A 25,490-nucleotide genomic window follows, 5' to 3' on the forward strand; every position below is an offset into this window, starting at 1 on the left:
CTGCTTTCCCCCCACGCTGACTCTTTTGGAGCTACAGGTAGTGCTGTGGGTAAGGTTGGCTCTTCGCCCTCCATCACTTGGGTCCAACCCAACCTTATCACAACGCGGGGGCTGCTAGTCTGGCTCTATGCAAGTGAGGCTAATCCTGAGTGGACAACCCTGTCTTAGATCTCCTTCATCTCTTCAGATTAGGAATGGAAACATAATGAGACCAAACAGCAACTTTATCCGTTAGAGAAAAAAGCCAGACAGATTTGCGTTTTCTCTAGACATTCAAGGATCTGCTACAATGCCTTTAAAACTTAAAGGTCATTTGGAGTTGAAGTGCTTCCAGAACACGGTTAATTTCTTCTGAGAGCTGAAGGTGCGGGTACTCCACACTTTACATCAAACAGTAGAAAATCATGAAAATGGAATTTGTTTGGCTATATGGGGTGTGTGTGTGTGTCTTATGTGTGTGTATGCATGTATACACATGCATATATATGTATATATGTGTCAATGAGAATGATTGTGCAAGAAGAATTGGTTTGCCTTTGTAAAGTGCATATATTTTTATAATTAAGAATGGCCAAATAACAAATGGTATTTGTTATGTCACCAGGAGTAAATGACATCTTAGCACTTAAAGCGGGCCTGGTGATTTTAGTTTGTGTAAGTCTTACTTGTAAATGTTTTTATGGTTGTGACATAAGAATTAGGCTTTATAATTTAGCATGAAGGAAATCGTTTTTTTATATTAACAAAGTAGAATTCATTTAGAAGGATTTAGTCACTAATTTTATTTAACATAAATAGTGAGATCAGATAATATGGTTTATGTTTCATCAATAAGGTTTTAGTTTTAATTTTCAGGAGCTCCAGAAAAGTTCGATGAACTATTATATAAACTACTTAAGAACACAGTATGCCATACGGAGATTTTAAAAAGCCAACGTAGAAGTAGAATTTATGTTTGTTTGTTTGTTTATTTGTTTTTTGAAACGGAACTTTGCTCTCATCACCCAGACTGTAGTGCAATGGCGCAATTTCAGCTCACTGCAACCTCTGCTTCCCAGTTCAAGCGATTCGCCTGCCTCAGCCTCCCAAGTAGCTGGGATTACAGGCGCCCACCACCATGCTCGACTGATTTTTGTATCTTTAGTAGAGACGGGGTTTCACGACGTTGGCCAGGCTGATCTGGAACTCCTGACCTTATATGATCCACCCACCTGGAGCTCCCATCAAGTTCTGGGATTACAGGCTTGAACCACCATGCCCAGCCTATGTTATCTTTTTAAAATTGCACAAATATGGTAACTACCCGTACAGAAAGGATAAAGAATGCAAAAAGTGTAAAGAATTATTTGTACCTGATCATGTCGTCATTTTCCGTGTTAATTTAAAGCTCTATTAACTTAAAACGTGTTAATTGTGTTACAAAAGAGTGTGCTTGGAGATTGGTCGTATTAGTAGTTTTCATTAGCAAGTCTTGACCTGTATAATGTTTATATTTTTGATGATGATAGTAGACTCTTCTGTGACCTATATATTTTTTATTAAGTCACCAAAACACTTCTCCCTAAAGAATTATTTTGGTAACTTAATACCCTTAGTATTAATTTGCAACTCATAGTTGTGAGATAACCTCAGAATATTTACGGAAAACAAAATGGAAACTTTAAATGTGTATTTGAACATATTTAAATTATTTATATGAATAAATTCTTTACTATGTTTTAAATGTTAATGACAGTCTAGTTCTTTTTTTATTTTAATTTTTTTTGAGATGGAGTTTCGCTCTTGTTACCCAGGCTGGAGTGCAATGGTGCGATCTCGGCTCACCTCAACCTCCGCCTCCTGGGATCAGGCAATTCTCCTGCCTCAGCCTCCTGAGTAGCTGGGATTACAGGCACGTGCCACCGTGCGCAGCTAATTTTTTGTATCTTTTGTAGAGACGGGGTTTCACCATGTTGACCAGGATGGCCTCGATCTCTTGACCTCATGATCCACCCGCCTCGGCCTCCCAAAGTGCTGGGATTACAGGCGTGAGCCACCTAGCCCGGCAACAGTCTAGTTCTTAAGTATGTTAGTCAGCTTTTTGTGTGACTGTATTTATGGAAACTGAAGGTTATTATAATACTTTAAAATACTGTTGTGAAGTGACAAAAGAAAATAGCAAGTTATATGTTATGGGGAAAATTATTTGAAATGTCATGTGTTGATTAATGTTGTAACTTCATTTGGAGCAATGTTATCAGGAATATGTTGCTGTTCTACTGTAGTGAGCATAGAAATTGTATTGCTACAGGCTAGGCGCGGTGGCTCATGCCTGTAATCCCAGCACTTTGGGAGGCCGAGGCGGGTGCATCACGAGGTCGAGAGATCGAGACCATCTGGTCAACATGGTGAAACCCTGTCTCTACTAAAAATACAAAAAATTAGCTGGGCATGGTGGCGCGTGCCTGTAATCCCAGCTACTCGGGAGGCTGAGGAAGGAGAATTGCCTGAACCCAGGAGGCGGAGGTTGCGGTGAGCCGAGATCGCGTCATTGCACTCCAGCCTGGGTAACAAGAGTGAAACTCCGTCTCAAAAAAAAAGAAATTGTATTGCTGCATTTTAAAACTTAATGAAAGAACTCTTATCATTATATACCTAACTGTTCTGTGTATATTTTTAAAGAATTATTCTTGAAAATGTTTTTCAAAATTTAGAAATATGTGACGTGAGAGGTCAGCCTGTACAATCATTCCCTTTCAAAGATCCTGACATCTGCAGAAGCAGAGATCATATTTTTAGTAATAATAGAGTAAGGAATAGAGTTTGATGCCTGGACTCCATTCAGCATCCCTAAATAATCAATTAATACATTTATTTTCAAAATATTCACTAAATGTTTTACTTTCAATTAGAGACTATAAATAAAAGCTAAAAATGTTACTGTCTAATGGGAAAGAAAATATATATAAGAGTTACCTGAAAGGCAAAATACAAGTGCTGACATTATGGAAAGTGGAATTAGAGCTCTGAAAATTGCTGTATGAAAATGTTTGATATGAAAGTTGATTAAAAATGTCAAGTCAGTTAAGATTTCAGATTCAGTTAGCATGAAGCTTCAGAAAGATAGGTGATTCCAGAGCTCAGTTCTAAAAATATTCCAGAAGAATGAAGTTAGGCATAAAGATCATTTAGAAGGGTCTGGGTTAGCTTTGACTGTCTGGTACCTGTGTTGTACTCTACCAAAACTTGTTCCTCTATTAAAATAAACATTTTCTGGGGTAAGACCTAAAAGCTAGGTGAAATTCCATCTTCCTCTCCACAGATTTTGGAGATAACACTAAGTTGGGTACCTGTTGTTAGTGAATTAGGAAATTGTATTGATGTATCTCAAAACTTAATGAGAGAATAACTGGTACTATTATATATATCTAACTGTTCTATGTTTTTAAAATTACTCTTGAAGATATATTCCTTTTAAAATTTGAGCATAGTTATTTAAACATTAGCTAATACACAGAAGCATAAACTTTTAGAAATATATTATGATAAACTTCTCAGTTTTAAAGTTTTAAACTCTTGGTCAGTTAAGTTTGTTTTATTTATCCAGTCTTTTATCTTTTACTCCAGCCTCAGTCACCAACACAGAAAACACATGCCACTTCTTTTAACTTGGGAAGGGTTTTTAATTCATTTTTAAAAACACTATACCACCAGGTTGCCTATGGACTTTGTGTTATACATTCATTGCAAAAATGTTGAGGCCCATGGGTGAAAAGTGTTGGTAGAGATTTGGATGTAGATTCTTTCATGACTGCAAGTCATCATGTGACCTAGTGTTCACATATGATCTTTGAATGTTTTCCAGAGTCTCTCTCTGTTCTATGTATTTGAAAGTCAATAGGAATTAACCAAAGAAAGTCACCATTAAAGTAGGTTCAACCAAAATGCAAGTTTCTTACAACTAACATTTTTTGAGGACTAATATATGCCAGGTTCTCTAATGCTTTGCATGTATAAACTTTTACTTAATCTTTTTAAACTTGAAGTACTTGAATTCTTTCTTCATTTACAGATAAGGAAACGAAGGCTCAGAGCCTATGTGACTTACTTAAGGTTGCATAGCTAATAAGTCAAGAAGCAACATTTATGAAATTCTAACCACTTTGCTGAAATGTCTCTATATCCAATAGACTAGCCAATGCTAAGACACACAGAATAGCTTACACTTTATTTCTTCTTACTTAAGGTTGCATAGCTAATAAGTCAAGAAGCAACATTTATGAAATTCTAACCACTTTGCTGAAATGTCTCTATATCCAATAGACTAGCCAATGCTAAGACACACAGAATAGCTTACACTTTATTTCAATTTATTATCAATTAAAGCACATTTCAGTTTTCAAACATGACTTTATTTGGTATATTAAAATCTTAAATGAAAAAGATTTTTTTTTCTTGTACCATTCTCTGGATTCAGTTTCGTCATCATTAAATTATCTTTTCAGATTCATACTTAAAGTCTTCATTACTACAGTCCTTATATTTATTTTTCCCCATTTGTAAATGTATACTTTTTCTTCTTGCCAAATAGTCAATCGAAAAAATATTATTTGAACTTGCATTATCATTTAAAAAGTAACAGCAAATTTGCATTTCACCATGATTTAAAGTAGCACTGTCCAGTTAGACTTTCTGTGATAATGAAGTGTTCTCTACCTGTGCTGTTCACTGTAGCTACTAGCCACATGTCTAGTGAGCACTGTAAATGTGCCTAGTACCACTGAGAAACTGTATTTTCAACTTACACGTGGGTAATTAGTGTTTGGTATATTGGACAACACAGGTTTAGAACATAGTTGTTTTTGCATTTAATAAAAATGCCAACCCATCTTTCTGTCATCTTGGTTATTTGTGAATCCTTACAAGTGTGTGTAGATGAAAGGAATGTTGGATTTATCTTTTCTCGTTTCTTCAGCATTTCCTTGGAATAAGCATTTATAAACTTAGTGAACAAATTATTATAGTTCAATAATTTGTGTATAATTTATTAACTACAAAGTTAAATTCTTTCTGGGGCTGTACTAGAATTAAAATTTTATGTTAATAATCTCAGTGAATATTCTCTTATTGGAAAAATTTTTATAGATTTAAATGTTGATGAACACCAAACTTAGTGGTTTTTTCTTATATCTTATGTCTTTGCACCTTTCAATTATCAAAGGAAAATTAGTATCAGATATTTGTTCCAATTCAGTAGAATGCAGAAGTACTTGGGAAGTCTTTCTTGGGTGTAAGACAAGTAAAGTCAAAACAATCAGTTATGCAGTTTTGATGATAAATACATATGATCTCATCTAATTCCATGATTCTGTGATTCTGTTGGTACAGATTGTCTACTGTATTAAATTATCTCATTCAGGAACCACTTTTCCTATTCTCCTCCTCAGTGTCCTTCACTTAGGCTGTAGACAGATTGTTGCTTTTTCATTGCCAGCAGCAGGATAATTAGAGGCATGAAAGCCAGCTTAGAAAAGTAAGCCATGGCTGAGTGACAGAAGCAGCATGTGAGAAGGTCCTAAGTAAGCCAGGATAGCTATTAAGATCCTGTCAGATAATTAATAATTGACCATAATTCATTTTGACATTCCATTAAATTAATTTTTAAAAATGAGTACAGTTTATGAAATTGTATATCTAGGTGATAAATGTCTGTATACATGGGTGATCAAATTTCCTCAGATTAATAAATCTTAAATATTTAATGAAAAACATTGTGTTAAATATAAAAATGTGAAATTTATGAAAGGTAAATATACTTAGGTCAATATCATATTATTTTGAGTAATCTTACTTGTAAATGTATTCCTTCAAGAATGTTCTGTATAGTTATTTTTTCATTGCTTCATTCATTCCTTTATTCAGTACACATAATTGAGCTCCTAAAATGTGACAGACTCTACACAAGATTATGGGAATAAAGATTGAATAGGACACAGTACCTGCTCAGCGTGCCCATATTCCAGAAGGGGAAGATAGACATGTCAACAAATACATGAAACCTTTCATGAATCCTTTCATTAAAGTTCAGTGGGAGAACCAAGGGAAAGAATGGTCATTTCCACTGGGATGGGGAGGACGAAGTTCAAAAAGGACTTCAAAGAGAAGTTGAGCCTTGAGTTGAGCATTGAAAATTATAAATGTTTATCAGGTGGATTATAGGATGAAGGGTATGATAAGTAGACAGAACATTGTTAAGTGAAGATGCCGAGGAGTGAAACCATGTAGCATATTCAGGATAAGGAAGTTACCCATTATGACTAAATGATGGACTGTGGGGTTGGTGATAAGAAGAGGGGACATTGTATAATGATAGATGAGACTGAAGAAATGGACAGAGGGCCACATAATGGAGAAAGTTTGAATTTTATCTTTTAGACACGAAGGAGACATTGTACACTTGGAAATAAGAGAGAAACATGATACAATTTGGGTTTAAAAGAGGTTGCTTTGGTGGTGATGTAAAGATAAATCATCATGGAGCAAGTGTAGTAGAGGCAAGATCAATTATAAGACTCATGATAATTTGGGTGAGGGATTTTGAGGCTCTGAACCAAGGTAGTAGACGTAGGGATAGAGAAAAGGGTCTGAAATGGGAGAAATTTGAAAAATTGAGAAGAATGTATTTTACTGATGGCATGTGTGAAATGAGGAAAAGGAGGATTGGGGATGACACATTAAGTTTTTACCTTCAATGTTTTGGTAGATGGGTTGTAACACCAGTAATAAGAGTCAGAAAATGAATACAGAGGGCAGGATTATATTGGGGAGAGGGATGGGGACATATTGAACTTGGGATACCCATGGCATTTCTGATAAATGATAGCTGATTGGTTATTACATGTGTGGATCGTCTTTTATATCCCAGCCTTGGGGGTCAAGGGACCTTTTCCACATTTTATCTTCATTGTACTCCTCTTTTCTAAGACAACTGTTTGGAAACTATAGAAACTAAACATCTGGCATAACTTACATAAATTAAGAATTCTATATACTGAAAGTTCAGCCTTTTTGTTTTGAAAAGAGGAAAGCCAAAGTACTGATAAGAACAATGTAACTTTTAAAGAAAGAAAATAAAATAATAAAATATCACTTTTATAATTTAAGTGTGCGTTCTCTAAGGTATTGAGTTTTGTAGTTATGCAAGGTAATGGAAAGAACATGTAAAATATAGTACCAACATCTATTATGTACTAAGGAAATGTCAGTTTTATTCCCCTAGAGTCCTTTAAAATAGATATTTAAAAGTTCAGGTGTAATTTAGTAGTAAAATCATAAACTGAGGGTAAGAAAAATCTAAATCCTTTTTTCTAATACGTTCTAATACCTCACTTTGGATAAATGTTTTAATATCTCCAAGTGATGGTATAAAATTGAGAGGGATGAATTAGTTAATGACACTGCGATCTCTTCTTCCAGCTTTAAAATCCAATGCTTCTATTATATTTAATATAATAGTGCTCACAAAATGTGTGGTCAGGGAAGTGGCAAATGATCCTCAGTTGAGCAAATAAATACATAGTAATATATTTAGGGAAAACTTTTGATCGACAATTTAAGAACGATAGTCTCTGACAAGAGTGTCCTTGACAGGCAGGGAGGGATAGGCTGTGCATCCCTCCGCTTGCTCTGGAAGGAGATGGCTCAGCGACTTCTGAGGAGGTTCCTGGCCTCGAACGTCTCCGGGAAGCCCTCTCATGGTCGGTGGCAACCCGTCCCTTCTGAAACCCTGCAGACCCCACAATGCAGTCCTGCTGGTCTGACTGTAACACCCAACCCAGCCAAGACAATATACACCATCAGGATCTCCTCAATGACCTTTAATATCCAGGATGGACCTGACTTTCAAGACGAAGTGGTCAACAGTGAGATGCCAGTAGTTCTGGATTTCCATGCACAGTGGTGTGGACCCTGCAAGATCTTGGGGCTGAGGTTAGAGAAGATGGTGGTCAGGCAGCATGGGAAAGTAGTGATGGCCAAGGTGGATGTTGATGACCACACAGAACTCGATATTGAGTCTGAAGTGTTGGCGGTGCCCACTGTGTTGGCTATTAAGAATGGGACATGGTGGACAAGTTTGTGAGCATTAAGGATGAGGATCAGCTGGTAGACCTTCCTGAAAAAGCTGATTGGCTGACAAGCAGGGACGAGTTCTGGTTCTCTTCCCTGAGTGGGACCCCAATAGAACTTAGCCCTTCCGTGCGGGCCCTTCCTGCTGCCTTCCACATGCCTTTTGTCCCCTCCCTCCAGGGCCTGTGACAGTTCTTCAGGATGTGTGGAGAGAACCCAGGCCAGCCCACCGCACTCCTGGTCAGGTAGTCACACCTTGGTCCTCATCTCTGGTCCTTCCAGTCTGAAGCCTCGTGCATGGCTTGTCTGCCACCTGCATTTCTCTTTCCTGCTGCTGTTTTGTAAAAAGGAAAAGAAAAAAGCCCAAATTAGTGAGAGTAATATATAATTTTATCATTTTTGTAGGTCTGTAATGAAGTTAGTCATCCCTTCCACCTCCTACTGTGAAAAGTAGACCCTGAGTACCACCCTGAAATCCCCTGTAGTCACCTATCCCCACCCCCCAAAGAGCACCCTCCCACCTAGCCTCTCAAGCAAGGGGGCAGAAAATGAGTGATGGGCCTAAGAGCCCTGGAGAGCCTTGACTCTGGAAGGCTCCAGGCACCTCCTTCACTCCTTAGCTGGCCCATTGGTCCTCTGAGCAGGGGCCTTAACTGAACAAATAAAACCAATAAAGCAAGGGTCTTGCTAAAACGACAAATTTATGAATCACTGTACTGATCTTTGAAAATATTTTCATGTTGTACTACAGATAAAGGAACCATCAAAATGTTCACCATCAGGGTAGAGTGTTAGAAATAAAAGATGAAACATTCTACTCTTAGGTGAAACCATTAGTGTGCTATGTGTAGTTGTGGTGTTTTGTGTATAGCAAAACCAGAGAAAGTTTAGATCAGGGGCAGCTAATAGGAGTAAGAGCATGGGAGGTCTATATTGTGTGTGAATAAACTAATATATATATATATATATACGCACACACACACTCATATATATATATGCTAAAGTGTATAAAATCAAGAAACAGGAGAACTCATGGACTATTCCTCCAAACTTATAAAAGCTAGTTGTAGAACAAGTAGAATGAATTATAGTGAAATCTTGATATAAACTGGGCTTAGACAATAAAGGTATTTAAGTGATTAGTCATTTATGTTTAAAGGTTAAACGTGTTTACAAATTTAGGTAGTATTTTTAGCAATTTAAAAAGCTAGAAAATTTTAATGCCTTTTTCTCTTAATTTTTTTTTGTTTTTATTTATTTATTTTGAAACAGAATTTCACTGTGTTGCCCAGGCTGGACTCAAACTCCTGGGCTCAGGCAATCTTCCTGAGTAGCTGGGACTACAGGTGTATACCACTGAGGCTTGTTTTCATACTCTTTTTATAGGTTTTATAATCTCTCCAGCCCTCAGCACTTTCCAAAAGAATCATCAGTATTCATAAGACAGGTCTTTTTTTGATAATACTAAGGTTTACTACTATTATGCAAATAAATTGTTTCCCCTGATAGGGTGATATAGCTTAAATTGTTTTTGGTTGATTTCTTTATTTTAAACTGCTCTAATTATTCATTTATTTTATTTTTATTTCCTAACCAATGAAATAGGGAGTAAAGAGTTGTCTTCATGTAGCTCATAGTCTGGTAAAAGATTTAGGCAGGTAAAAGCATAATTATGAGAAGGTTGTAGGAGGTGGATTATAGGATGTGTTTTTTTGTAATGTAAATTAGATTCAGTAATGCTGTGTATCTATGCAGAAAATTTTCCGAATCAAATTTGGGATTCTTATAAGAGAGAAATGCACTAGTTGAATTGTTACACTAGCATAATTGAAATTAGTTGTGCCTTAGAAAATCCAATGTAGATGCCTTATCTTTTATGTGGCCTGGTGTAACAAGGTATGAAGTCCCAGGCTCTGTGGCCATAATTTAATGTTATATTTACTGTTGTCTTCTATTCATATGTTGACTTTTCAGAGGTATCTGAAACTTGTTTTGTTGTAAGACAACTGTGGAATCTAAACCTTTAAGTCTGTGACAAACCGGTTTTCTTGATCTGGACTTTGTTCTTTGAAAATTAAAGAGACTGTTCTTGTTATCTTATTAGAGTCCTATTTAGTAAAATAAATATTCCATTTCTATACTGTATTCTTCTTAAGTAGAAGACCATATAGTATCAGCCAGCCATTGTATGTGAGCCACAAACTTGAGAGAACATGTTGGTACAGGTAATTTGCACCTTACCTGGGCCTGTCAACTAGAGCACCTACACATGACCTCTACATGTGGCTTGGGCCTCATAACATGGTGACTAAGTTCCAAGAAGGAGGGAGAGAGCCAGGTAGAAGCTGTATCACCTTTTATGACCTAGCCTCCAAAGTCAGGCAGCATCACTTCAGGTGCATTCTGTTCATTAAGTGAATCACTTAAATGACTGTATCAAGGGAAGGTAAATTAGATTTTTCCCTTTGATATAAGGATTTAGAAAAATTTGGGGACCACATTTCACATCTTTTTCTGCAAAGCCAGTCCCTCCACTATTACTTTGGATCCCAGCCCCTCCTGTTTTCCCCGGAGTCTTATGTATTCTTGTCTTTTATATCTATAATAATATGTCTTCTCATTTATTTAAAAAATGTGTACCTCTTTCCTCTTCACTTTCAGTGTTCTCTTTGACCCTACTTTCTCTTTCCCTTTCTCATCTCTCATGTACTAAAGTGAACTGGCCTAAGATTTGCAGTATATGTGGTCAAATCAGTTGATTTTGGTGGCCAGGCAGGTAACTTTAATGTGTCTTAGGTAAAACCTGAGATGAGAAGAAAGAAAAAAGAGAAAAGTGTTCTTTTTCTCTTCTTGCTATGTTATAGTTACTTAAAATCAAGATACAGAAAACTTAAATTTAATGTAGCTCACCTGTTAGAATATGACTTGGTTGAATGTTATGGTCTGCATATGAATGTTTAAGTATTAACATGAAGTTATATGAGGTATGTAACCACATAAAAAAGGTCAAACTGGGTTACATGCACAACCTGGCTTAAAATATAAGAACCTATTCTCTAAATACCTTTAGAATCTTTGACCTAACAATTTTTTTGTTCTTGATTAGATTTAACTTTCTTGTTTTTTGGTTTTTGCTGTTCTTTTGAGACAGGGTCTCACTCTGTTGCCCAGTGCAGTGATGCAATCATGACTCCCTGCAACTTCTGCCTCTTGGGCTCAGATGATCCTTCCACCTCACCCTCCTGAGTAGCTGGGACTATAGGCATGCGCTGCCATGCCTAGCTAATTTTTGTATTTTTAGGAGAGATGGGGTTTTGCCATGTTGGCCGAGTTGGTCTTGAACTCCTGGCTTCCAGCGATCCACCCACCTCAGCCTTCCAAAGTGCTGGGATTACAGGCATAAGCCACCACAACCTTGTTCTATTACTCACACAGGTTTAGCATGAGAAGCAAACATGTTAATGACTTCTTATCTTTAATCTTTATTGTACTCAAAGGCATCAGTGACCCAAAAATCTTCAAATGTTTTTTCCCAGTGATTTCTATGACAATAACAATGGGAGCTGTAACTTTTTTGGTTTGTTATGATTGGTTTTTGTTTTGATCTACTTTATAATATTCTGTGTATAGAATTGCGAAACTATGTTACAGTAGTACTATTTTCAAGTAAAATTCAGTTAAAGTATAACATACATTTCAAAGGTATTCAAATCCTAATTTATAGGTTGATTAATTTGATAAAGTTAACACCTGTGTGAATTATCACCCATACCAAGAGATATTATTGAAACCCCAGAAGCTTCCCTCCTGCCTCTACCCAATTATTACTAGACTTAAAATGTGGCATACTGCATCATGTTTTCCTTTGTGACTGCCTTCTTTCACTCATGTATTTGTGACACTTATTCATGTTTTTGTTATAGCAGTGGTTTATTAATTTTCACAGATCTATATCACTGTATAAAAATATAGCAAAACCTATCTTTTCTATGACTGATGTAAATTTGGGTTGTTTCCAGTTTGGGGTATGAATAATGCTTTGAACTCACTTGTACGTGATTTTTGGTAAATACATATATGCTTTAATGAATATGTATTTGATGAATGTATTATATATATACTGATATGCATACATGCATATATACATGGATGTGTGTCTTTGTATGTGCATGAGAGAGAATGATATTGAATTAATTACTGGATTTCTGGGTCACAGATCATGTGGTTCTGGTAAATACCGCCAAATAAATTTTCAGATTGGTTGAAACTATTTCTAACCAGCAGTGCATAGGGTTTTAGTCACTCCACATCTTTTTCAAACTTGATGTTTTTCATATTTCTAGTTATACGTATTCTGGTGAACATATCCTGGTTATAATTTGTACATTCCTGATGACTGATAGTGTTGATTACTTTCATGTCTGTATTGGTCATTTGGATACGCTCTTTTCATATAATTTTTTTCAGGTAGTTCCCCATCCCTTTTTTTGGGTGTTTTGTTTATAAATTGATTTATAGAGTTATTTAACTCTATAAAAATTGATTTATAGAGTTATTTAACTCTATAAAAATTGATTTATAGAGTTATTTAACATGGGTACAGGATTTCTTTCCCCAGACATATGTACTACAGATGTCTTCTTCCATTTCATAGCTTGCCTTTTCACTTTCTTAACAATGTCTCCTTCATAGTTTAATATTTTCAAATTTAAAAATAATTTACAAATAATTTCCTTTATGATTTTTGTTTTATTTGGCCTTTGGTCTTCTTTAAGAAGTTCTCACTACCCTAGAGTTACAGATATTTTCCTATATTAGGTTTAGAAGCTTTGTTTTACTTTTTATATTTAGAACTAGTCTATCAAGTGTGTATGTCTCTGTGTCTGTCTCACTCTCTCTGTGTATGTGTTTGTGTGTGTGCATGTGTGTGTGTGTATATGTGTCATGAGGTAGGAGTCATTTTTTAATATCAGTATTTGACATATTATTTTAAAAGGAAAAAGAAATCATCCCTTCCCCAAAGCATTGTAATGACATTTTTGTTATCAAAGGCTGAATACATTTGGTTTACTTCTTTTCTGTTCCATTGGTATTGTCTGTTTTAGTGTCAGTACAAAACTGCATGAATTCATGTAACTTTACAATGGAAGTCATCATAGTCAGTAGTATAAATCCTAAAACTTCATCCTTCACAATAATTTTAAATATTCTTTCTTTTTGAATTTCCTTTAAGAATTTTAAGTCAGCTTGTCAATTTCCACATACATAGTTACATACACTAACCTTGTAGGAATCCTAATTAAGATTGCATTGAATCTAATTAGTAGTTTGAGAAGTAGTTTGAATCTAATTAGTAGTTTGAGAAGAATTTTTATTTCTATGATATTGAATTTTTAGTCCATGAAAAGTATCTCTCCATTTATTTAGATCTTCTTTAACTTCTTTTAGTAATTATTTGTAATATTCTGTAACTTCTTTTAGTCATGCTTTGTAATATGCTGTTTAAATTTTAAATATAATTTTAAAATTACATTCATTTTAGTTTTACATGCTTTTTAAAGTTACTATAAAGGTTATTCATGTCAAAGTTTTATCTTCTAATTTTTCATTGTGAGTATATAAGCATAAGATTAGAAATTTTATGCTGACCTATCTAGTCATCTTGCTAATTTTATTAACTGTAAATTATTTATAAACACATTTAGACTTTATATATACACAGTCAAATCACTTTTTTGCTTAATTCTGACAGTGTAATTTTTTTTCTTTTAGTCTTTATACATTTTTTCTTGCCTTATTGCACTGATGAGGACTTGCAGTACAGTAATACATAGAAATTATGATAACAGCCACCCTTGTCATATTCCTGGTGTCTCTGAAAAGCTTTCAATATTTTGGAACCAGGCAGAAAAATTTTAAGATACCTGTTATCTGTTTAAGGAAGGTTTCTTCTATTCCTGCTTTGCTAATTATTTTTCCTTTGAGAATGGGTATTTAATTTTATCAGATATTATTTCTGCATCTATGAGTTTTGAATGTTAAATTAATATTGCATACCTGGACTAAACTCAGTCTGATTGCAATGTTTTATCCTTTTCATATCTTTTTTTTAAAATGTAATAGTGAATTTGGTTTGCTAAAATGTCTCAATATGTTTTCTCTTTATCATTATTCCATTGTTTTTTCTTTGAATGGCTACACTGGTTCATTTTCAGATATTTGGGGTTTTCAGCTTAGTTTCACTGTGTTCAAAGAACATGTTTGGAAAGATTTCAGATCTTTGAAAGTTTACTGAGACTTGCTTTATGGCTCACCATATAGCCATATACGGTAGTCACTTATAAATATTCCAATGACTTTTGAAGAGACTATTCTGCTTTTGTTGCCTACATCTACTTTCTCTCTCTCTCACACACACACAGGCACACACATAAAAACATACACACAGACAAGTTTAATTCACACTAAATTCAAGTTATTCTGTATCATGTTACATTTCTGTAGAGAGGACTTATTTTACTTCTGATATGATTCAGTGTTACTCTTACTAATTACAGTCATGTACTGCATAACAACATTTCAGTCAAAAGCGAATATACAATCATGGTTCCAAAAATTATACTACTTTATTTTTAATGTACCTTTTATATGCTTAGATACACAAATGCCATTGTATGATTACTGCCTACAGAATTCAGTATAGTAACATGCTGTATAGGTTTATAGCCTAGGAGCAATAGGCTATCCATAGAGCCTAGGTACGTAGTAAATGTCTACATTTGTATAAGTGTACTCTATGATGTTCGTACAATGATGAAATTGCCTAATGATACATTTCTCAGAATATATCCCTGGCATTAAGTGACACATGACTGTATTCAACATCCCATCATGCATTATTATTATTGTTCAGGGCCGTCAATATTTATTTATATTTATCCTACAATTTGCTCTTTTTTTTTCCACTTATTCTTTCATGCATTCTCTGGTCTGAGTTACTTGTGCCATAAGTAAGCCTTGTGTAAAGGTGTCCTAGTGATGAATTATGTCAGTTTTTATTTATCTGGATTTTTGTATTTTTTACTTTTTAGGAAATATTTTAGAAGTATAGAATTTTAGGTTGAGAATTACTTTCTTTCAACACTCTAAAGATGTTTCATCATGTTGTTTTCCATTGTTTTGTCGAGAAATTAGCTGTTAGTCTCCATGTTGCTTTTCGAAGGTAGTATATCTTTTTTCCTTTGGTTACTTTGAGATTTTCCCTTTGCCTTGGTTTTCAGCAGTTTCACAATATGCCTAGGTGATTTGAAACACTTTGTGTTTGCAACTTTTTAGAACCGTGGCTCAACATGTTTCATTCATTTAAGACAATTTTCAACTAACATATCCTAATATATTGACTGTATCCCATCTTTTCTTTCCTATTCTTCTGGGATAAAAATTACATGTATATGTCAAATTTATGATATATAATTTCAATTATTATATTTTTAATCCCTATAAAAATTATTTTTAATCTCTAAAATAAAAAATTCAGTTGATTTTCAGTTTATACTTATAAAATGTTCTACTCGTTTATTTTCTTGTACAAATTAATCATAGCAACATTAAAGTTCTGTTGTCTGAATTTATGATTTTTATTACCAGTGTGTTTTTCTATAGTATGTTTTTTCTCTTATTTTTGGTTATTTGGTCTTATCTTTTGGCATGCTTGGAAATCTTTAATGGAATGTTGGCAATGGAGAATGCAAACTATTTTGTATCATGGTATATTTCTTTAGAGAGGACTTATTTTGGCTGATAAGATTTGGGTCAGATTTTGTTGATCCAGTCAACAATTGAGATGAATTGTCTATTTCTTGTTTATTCTTACTCCTATCGATGGAGCCTTTCAGCGGTTTTGACTGAAAGTCTGGCAATGTTTATTAGGGCCCTACTCCATGCTAGCCCTGAACTTCAATTTTTGTTTCCTCACTGTGAGATTACTGAAATATTTGCTTACTTTTCTAATCTCCTAAAAAGGTACTTCTTGGTATCTGTTCTTCAGTGTCATGCCTTAGGATCTTAGACATCTGAATGCTTCAAGAAGAAAAAGAGCTGCTGGGCAGGTACGTTTAAGTCTGCTGCAACAGAACTCATAAATCCCCCTTTTTTCCCCAGGTGCTCTGTCCTGGGGAATTAGGGCTTTATTTATGAGTTTCTGTTGTGCTGCTGGCTTTTTTCAGGGCGGCCCTGCCCAGCAAGGAGGCAGCCTAGTAGTAGGCAGGAGTCTGCCTGCAGAGGCTTTGCTGAGCTGCTGTGGGCTCCGCCCAGCTGCCATGTGAACTTCCCTGCAGTCCTGTTTATACGGGTGTAGTTAGAAGTGTCTTGGCAATGGCGACCCACCTTTATATGGCAGATTCGCTCTGTAATGGTGGACTACCTCCGTAGTGGTGGAGTGCCTCAGCAATGGCTGACACCTCTCCACCACAGAGCTGGACTGTCCCGGGTTCAACTGTGCTTGCTGTGAAACTCTCAATTTAGAGCATTTCAGATTTGCTGTTTTTTTTGTGGGGGTGGGACCAGCCAAGCCTGATCACCTGGCTCCCTGCCTCAGAGCTTTTTTTTTTTTTTTTTGAGTTGAACAGTCGCCTGTCTCCCAGATAGTCCAGTTGCCTGTTGAAAGGTGCCGGGATCTGTGTGATTTCCCATGCAGTGACCCACTGCGCCGGCTGAAACAGCCATGCTGCGATTCATTGCACTTTTTTGCCTGGGAATCTCCTGGCCTGGCTCCCTGTTTCAGTCCCCTTTTCTATCAGTTGAATGGGCGACTGTGTCTTTCCAGAGCTCCAGTTGCCAGCTAAAATGGTGCCCGGACCTGTGTATTTTGTATGGAGAACTGCTATGCCGGCCGAAACAGCTGTGCTGGCGACCCGTGGATCTCCTCTGCCTGGGAATCTCCTGGTCTGTGGGCAATAAAAATCCGTCTGGAAATGCAGCATCCACTCATCCTCTGCGCTTTCTCTGGGAGCTGCAATCCTGAGCTGCTCCTAATTGGCTATCTTGGATCCATCCCAGAAATAATTTTTACCAGATCTCTGGGCATCCCTTAGTCTAGTCAAGCTGATGCATAAAATTAACCACCATAGTGGGTGTATACTAGGATATAATTATGCTTTTAATTTTTGTTTCCCTGATGATTAATCATGTTGAACAACTTTTTATGTGCTTATTGGGTTATTCATATATCCTTTTTTAGATGTAATGCCTAATTAAGTCTTTTGCCTATTTTTCTACTGAGAAAAGAAAATAGGAGTTATTATTTTGCAGAAATGTTATACATACACATAATTTATGAGTATAAATGAAAATATTTTCTCCAACCCTATGGGTTATATTTTATTCTCTTAATTATATATTTTGATGAGCACAGTTTTTAGTCTCAATATACTGAGGATACTAACTTTTTTCTTTTTGCTTAGCCCATTTGTTTCCTTTCTAACAAATCTTTGCCTACTCCAAGTTCATGAAGATAGTTTATTTTTTTCTTCTAAGATGTATTATCTTTGTCACATTTAGGTCTGCTTGCATGTCTCAGAGCAGTAGAAAGCAATACTATCAGTTGTGAGGAAGAATTATGGGGAAAGTACTGGAGGTTTGCTAAAGAAGAGAAGGTATAGAAGTCATCTTGAAGAATGGGAGATTGGATCACTAGGGAAGTACACTATGATTGCCAGAAACCAGTAAGTATACACTTGAGGTTTCTGGTTATAGACTTCGAATCATGAAAAGTCAGAGTAGTTTGTTTTTCTGCAGTCTTACTCAGGTGCACAAGTACAGGCACAGAGTAGATATAGAGATTTCACCAGGGTTGTGTTTTTTCCAAGCAAGTATAGACAAAATGGGAGAGGGGCAAGTGGCTGAAAATGTATGCGGGAAGTGATTATAATGCCTGGCTTTGGAATTTGTCCTTTTTAAGGAGGAAAAAAGATAATATTGGGATATCAAGGATCCTGAAAAGGATTGGAGATCCTAGTAAGATTTAAATATTGTTGAAGTTGAGATATTAAAAGGGAGTGATCTGAAAAGATAAAACGTGGTTTTCAGAGGGAAAGGGTAGAATGAAATGGGCTAAGGATATGATCTTTGGAATCAATGACTAAGATAGGGTAGGGTGGGAATGTGTATATTAAGTGAATTTAGATACTGTATTAGAAAGGTTAGGGATATACTTATTCAATGAGTATATACTACAAATAGTCCAATTTTATTTGTAGTGTTAGTTATAGTAAGAAATATAGGTACGATGCCTATTTAAATATTCTACAAAATATTTTAGCAAAGTAACTTTTTAAAAATTTAATTTTTAACTTAATGTATTTTTCAGGTAAAAGGATAATATATTCAGTGCATTTTAATGGAATGAGATTTTAATTAATGTTGTATAGTCAAAGACATAGTAATATCATGTTTATATACTTTCTAGAATAACATATTTCAGTTTAAATGTGTATCTATTTTTGATTTTAAAATATTTATACTTGAATAGTTAAATGAGGATGTATCCTTATTTCTATGGAAATATAGCTTTTATTAATAGCAAATATAAATGTATCTACTTGAGAAAGTCATTGGATTGTACGCCCGCCCTTTTTTTCATTAAATGAGTATCCTTTGAGAATTTAGGAGCTAGCTACTTAGGGGATCAGAGGTTACTTACCTGGTCACTTAAATTATTAACCTGGTATATGGATCACATTGACATTCAGAAAGTAAAAAAATATTCTCAAAGAAGCAATAATAGACATCAGAGAGTATTTCATAATTCACACAGTTACTTTCAGATTTTTCTCTTTTGCAAGATATAGATTCTAATTGTGAGGTTTAGATATCCTAGTACCCAGAAGATGCTCAATAAATAGTAGCTGTTGTTTTTAAGGGGAATTCTTAAACATGGTCTATATACATTAGGCTCATTTTTAACAAGTTATTTGTATTATCAGTCTGTGGACAACTAGAAAGAACAAATTAACCCACTGGGAGTAATTTTGTATTAGACTGTAGGAAGCTTTGTATATGTTCAGTTTTACACTGCTATAAAGATATGAGACTGGATAATTAATAAAAGAAAGAGGTTTAATTGACTCACAGTTCTGCGTGGCCAGGGAGACCTCGGGAAACTTACAGTCATGTTGGAAAGGAAAGCAGACATGTCTTCACAAGGTGGCAGGAGAGATTGTGAGCACATGAAGGAAGAACTGTCAAACACCTATCAGATCCCATCAGATCAAAAACCATCAGATCCGGTGAAAACTCACTCACTGCTAGGAGAACAGCATAGGGGAAACCTCTCCCATGATCCAGTCACCTCCCACTGGGTCCCTCCTTCAACATGTGGGTATATGGGGATTACAATTTAAGACAAGATTTAAGTGGGGACACAGCCAAATCATATCAAATATATTTATATTTATATCCTCAGGTTCATTAAGAATAAAAATATATAGAAGTGAAAGGGGATATTTTAGAAAGTTATTTAGCAAAACTTTAATAATTACAAAATGTGGCTTATATCTCACATTTATTTCTCACAATAACCCTATGTAGTAAGAATACTGAGACTTAGAGAAGATAAGATCACACACTTAAATGGCAGAATTTGGAATGATACAAACTCCATCAGTCTGATTCTAGGCCCTCTGCTCATAAGCACTACATTATATCATTTCCCTCACACAGTGACGAAAATTTTTTTAAAGAAATTATGTACTTGAAACTCATCAAATCTGAAGGACCTTAGAAGATCTGTCTACCTACCTATCATGTTTTTAGAATATTACATAGCTTTTCCTGTATGGCAGGCACTGTTATCAGTGCTATAACAACTCATTTAATCTTTACAACTCTTGGAAGTCGGAATTCTTATTCTGTACAAGAGGAAATTGAGGCATACATTAAGTAACTTGTCCAAAGCCACACAGTTAAAAAGTAGGCAAGCTAGGACTTGAACCTAAGCAGTCTGACTCTAGAGGGTTCTTAACCACCGTGCCATATTGACTACCTTTCTAAAAATTTGTAAACTTTTTACTTCATTTAGTTTTCTCCTTCATTATAATCTTTTCAGTGATAAGAAACTCATTACTCTAAGGCTGTGTGCAGTCAGAGTTACATCAGAGAAACAGAACCAGTAGGATATATCTGAAGAGATATATTGCAAGAAATTGACTTATTGATTGTGGTGGCTGGCTAGGTAATCTGCAATGAAGGGCAAGCTGGACCTCTCAGTCATAGGTTGAAGCTGTACTTTACAGTCTGAGTTTCTTCTTCCGGGAAGCTTCAGTTCTGCTCTTAAGGCTTTCAACTGATTGAATCAGACCCATCCAAATTATCTGATAATCTTTTTTACTTGAGGTGGACTTTAATCGCATCTACAAAATACTTTCACAGCAACACCTAGATCAGTGTTGAATAACTAACGGCTTTGCCCTAGCCAAGTTGACATATAAAAATGTCCTGTAGGCAGTTTTTTCCCTTAAGCTCTGACAGATTGGGGGATTGGTAATTCATTTTCCCAAGTCAGAAATAGAACTTTCTACTTTCTTTTTAACTTTTGTTTATTTATTACTCGTTTTTGTCACCTCATCACCTCCCATTATCACAGCCAAAAAAATTTCAGGTGTTTTGCAATAGAAGGCACATATAATCTTTAAAGCAAAAATGTAAACACAGGAGCCTCGAAATCAAAGGCAAGAAGGTGGTTGAACCAGTAAACCTGTGTTGAAGCTAGTTGCTGTATTTGAGCATAAAGTTTAGCACTTTTTACATGGTGACAGTATGGTGTAAAGCCACTTTCCTAGTGCCAAATTGTAACAGCAGTTTAATCTATCTGAAATACAGGGAGCAGTGATTTATATAATAAATGAGATAATTGTTATTTAATAAAGATTTAGAGAACTCTCTAGATTCCTATGTTCATGAAGGAGGGTCTCAAAGCTGCCTACAGTTATGTTTTTATGGTAATTATTTATTAATATCTCTTGACTTAAAAATTCTCTGAACAACTAAAATAACTGCCTTTTAAAAAATACTGTAAGACTCTTTGCTGTGACCTCAGATAATTTAAAGTGATGCCTCATAGGTCTTTAATTAGACTGAAAGGCTTATAAGAATCTTGTGTGTATGGTTCACATAACTCAATTAGGACAGTTGGGTTTTTAGAAATCTTAAGGACTTGTCCCATAGCAGTCTTATGTGAGGCCCAAGGTAGAGACGGTCCTCTCCAAAGAAAATGTGGATTTGGCTTTTGTTTATTGGAATTTATTAAAATTTGATACATAAGAAACTCACAGAGTTTTAAAAGAAATTGTATGAATGTTGATTGAAAGGGTCAGAGATAATTCATAATGAAAAAAAGTGTTCACGCCTTTAACCTCCTATGGAAAGGAAGCAAGCTGAAAAGCTACTGAGCTCTACACATAAGCCATTTCATGTGGAGGAATGACTCAGAGAAGGCAGCTAAGAAGCCAGAGTATACAGCTAAGAGACAAGGAGAAGTACTGTCAGGACTAATCAAGCAATTGGTGACATGTGCCCAACAGGACTTTAGAATTGCTATTGATGAGGAAGTGTTACATACCTCTTATTTTCCCTGTTTTTGAGTGGGAGTATCCATTGCAATTTCTAATGCTATCTCACCATTGTATATTGGATGTGTATTGGACAGATAACTTGTCTCTTTAGGTCACAGGTCTTCAGATTAAGAGAAACTAAGTATGAGAAGTTGCAATCAGGAAACTGGATCTGAGGGACCTCATCTATACCTGCTTTCTATTTCAATTACATCCTGGACAACCTTAGGATGAGGCTTCTGGGTCTTGGAAGGAGTTGAGTATATTTTGAAAATGGAGGAATAGTCTGTGACAAAGTAAAGATGGCTGCAAATTCTTAACTACCCTTTTCATCTAGAAGCATAGCTAGTTTCTTCATTCCATTGAATCTGGGCTGTGCTTCTTATCACTTTAACCAGTATAATATGGTGGATGTGATGCTAGATTGGTTACAGGGTTGAGCCTCTATCTTCTTGGAAGCCAACAGCTATGCAAGAAGTCTGACTGTTCTGAGACCAACATGCTATTCGAAGCCCAGCTAGACACTTGGAGAGAAGGAAGAAGAGGGATGGGTTGTGGGGATAGGGGCTAGAGATTGGTAACACTAGATAAGGTAAATATTTCATGGAGCTTTTAGTCACTGCAGACTTCACCTGAAGATAGATGAGAGTAACTCAGCCAACAATGGCTTATGTGTAGAGCTCAGACCTATGACTTTACTTGGGCTGTTCCAGCTTCGCGAAGCTGTTGAGCCACGCAGCTTAGACCCCAGACAATGTAGTATAGAGATGAACAATTGCTACTGTGTGTTGCCCAAAATTCTTGACCCAGAACATTTTGAGCAAAATGTGATGGTTGTTTTGACACTAAGTTTGTTACATAACAGACAACTGAAACACAAATGGGAGAACTTAAAGGTAGAAAAATTTTATCACCTACCCAACATCACAGAGCTAGTAAGAACCAGTGCTTTCCCCTTCCCTTTTATTTTTGGTTGACATATTTACAGGAATACATAGTAATATTTTAATACATATATAATATGCATGATCAAATAAGGGTAATTAGCATATCCTTACCATAAACATTTATCATTTCTTTATGTTAGGAACATTCAAATACTCCCTTGTAGCTGAAAATATACAGTATTTATTGTAAATTTTAGTCACCGTACAGTGCTATAGAACGCTAGACCTTACTTTTTCTATCTAGCTGTAATTTTTTAAATCAGTTAACCCTCTCTCTAATCTCTAATAACCCACAATTATATAATTCTGTCTTCCTAACTTTTAATAGCCACAATTCTCCTGTCTACTTGTATGAACTCAAGTTTTAAAAGCTCCGTCATATGCGTGAGAACATACGGTATTTATCTTTCTGTACCTGACTTACTTCACTTAACATAACGTCCTCAAGGCTCATCCATGTTGCCACAAATGACAGGATTTCATTCTTTGTTATGTCTAAATAGTATGTCTATAAAATAGTCATTGTTTATATATACTATACTTTCTATTAATCTGTTGATGTACGATTAGGTGGATTCCATATCTTGATTATTGTGAATAGTACTGCAATAAACTTGGAGCGCAGATATCTCTTCAATATAGTGATTTCCTTCCCTTTGCATTTAATACCCAGCATTGGGATTGCTGGATTGTATGTTCTGTCTTTAGTTTTTTGAGGAAGCTTCCGTATTGTTCCATAATGGTTGTACTGATTTACATTCCCACCAAAAGTACATGAGAGTTCCCTTTCTCTGCATCCTCACCAGAATTTATTATTATTTTTTCTCTTCTTGACAATAGTCATTCAAAATGAGGAGATACGATATTGTGCTTTTGATTTGGCTTTCCCTCATGATTAGTGATGTTGAGGATTTTTTCATATACCTGTTGGCCATTTGTATGTAAAACCAATGCTTTTAATCACATGTCAAACTGCCTATGTCCCAGTCCTTTCCAGAGGGCCCTCTGGAACCCTTTTCCCATTGTAAATGAATTTATTTGCACCTACAGCTTTCCCATGGAATGGAGGTTTATTCTTTAGTACCTTGCATCTACTAGTTGGGCAGTTAGGGTAAGCATATCTTTTTGACTTAATTCTGTAGTAATGATATCTGAGATACAGCTGGGAACCATTCTTTAGTTTAAAAATCTCAAGCAGGACTCTCCTTGAGTGTTCTCTTTAAAAAAAGTGATTCTCTTAAAAGAGTTAGCAGAGTACAGCTGACTGAAAATTTCTTAAGTGAAATTCAGGATAGTCTGTATAAATACTAAAAGATAAATAAACAACATAGTCCTCATGAGACAGTAAAATTTTTTTTCAACTGTCCCTCTGACTGCACTAACTGAAAGTCTTCTTTCTTGACCATTCTTTAGAACAGAATACCACTGTGGTCACTCCTCCCTTCTGGATGTTTTTTTCTGGACCATCCAATTCATTTCTACCCTCTTACTATTCAGAGAAATTTTCCTCTTTCATGGAACAATCTGACATCAAGGCATCACAACCTGCTTTTAACAATAGAGTGAACATATCGAACTCTTTCTCAACAAAATAATTTTTAGAAAAAATATTAAGAAGGTAAAAATTTTCATTCATTATTACATACATGTAAGAAAAGACGAAGAAAAATCTCTGCCAGAATCCCAGCATTTACAGATAACCACTGTTAGCATTTATTTATTTATTTTTTGAGACAGGATCGCCCTTTGTCACCTAGCCTGGAGTGCAGTGGCGCAATCATGGCTCACTGCAACCTTCACCTCCTGGGTTCAAGTGATTCTCTTGGCTCAGCCTCTTGAGTAGTTGGAATCACAAGTGCATGCCACCACAGCCTAGCTATTTTTTGTCATTTTTAGTAAAGACAGGATTTTGTCATATTTGTCAGGCTGGTCTCAAACTCTTGACTTCAGGTGATTCACCTGCCTTGGCCTCCCAAAGTGCTGGGATTGCAGGCCTGAGCCACCACACCTGGTGTGTTAGCAGTTTTTAATACTGTTGGTTTTCTATATCCACAGATTCAAACATTCAAGGATTCAACCAGCCACGAATCAAAAATATTGAAACAATAAAACAGTAAAAATAATAAAACAATAAAATGTAGTAGAAATAAAAACAATACAATAACTATTTATATTACAGTGTAATAGGTATTATAAATAATCTAGAGATTAAAATATACAGTAAGATGTGCATAGGTTATATACAAATACTCTGCCACTTTATGTAAGGGACTTGAGCATCCATGAGTTTTGATATCCACGGGGCCCTGGAACCAATCTCCCATGGATACAAAGGGATGATTGTATAACCTCTTTAAAAGTATATGGGTGAGTTTCCTCCTAGTTAGCATAATATTGGAAGTCCTGGCCAGAACAGTCAGACAGTAGGAAGAAATAAAAGGCATTCAAATAGGAAGAGAGGAAGTCAGATTATCCCTGTCTGCGGACGACATGATTCTATATCTAGAAAACCCCATAGTCTGCCCAGAAGCTCTCTGACCTGATATACAACTTCAATGAAGTTTCAGGATACAAATAAATATACAAAAGTCAGCAACATTCCTATACACTAACAGCACCCAACCTGAGAGCCAAATCAGAAATAGTATCTCATTCCCAATTTCCACAAAAAGGATGAAATATCTAGGAATACAGAGCTAATCAAGAAGGTGAAAGATCTCTACAATGAAAATTATGAAACACCGCTCAAAGAAATCAGAGATAACACAAACAAATGGAAGAACACTCCATGCTCTTAGATAGGAACAATCAATATGGTTAAAATGACCAT

General features: G+C 35.6%; 1 protein-coding gene and 1 pseudogene across 2 annotated transcripts in view; both read left to right on the top strand.

The window, feature by feature from the left end:
• The window catches only part of PRKACB (protein kinase cAMP-activated catalytic subunit beta), a 162,498-nt gene that overhangs the window by 648 nt on the left and 136,360 nt on the right, over positions 1 to 25,490 (top strand). The window lies entirely within an intron of this gene.
• On the top strand, positions 7,539 to 8,266 carry LOC103794526 (thioredoxin, mitochondrial pseudogene; annotated as a pseudogene).

Source organism: Callithrix jacchus, chromosome 7 (assembly GCF_049354715.1).
Source record: "Callithrix jacchus isolate 240 chromosome 7, calJac240_pri, whole genome shotgun sequence".
NCBI lineage: Eukaryota > Metazoa > Chordata > Mammalia > Primates > Cebidae > Callithrix > Callithrix jacchus.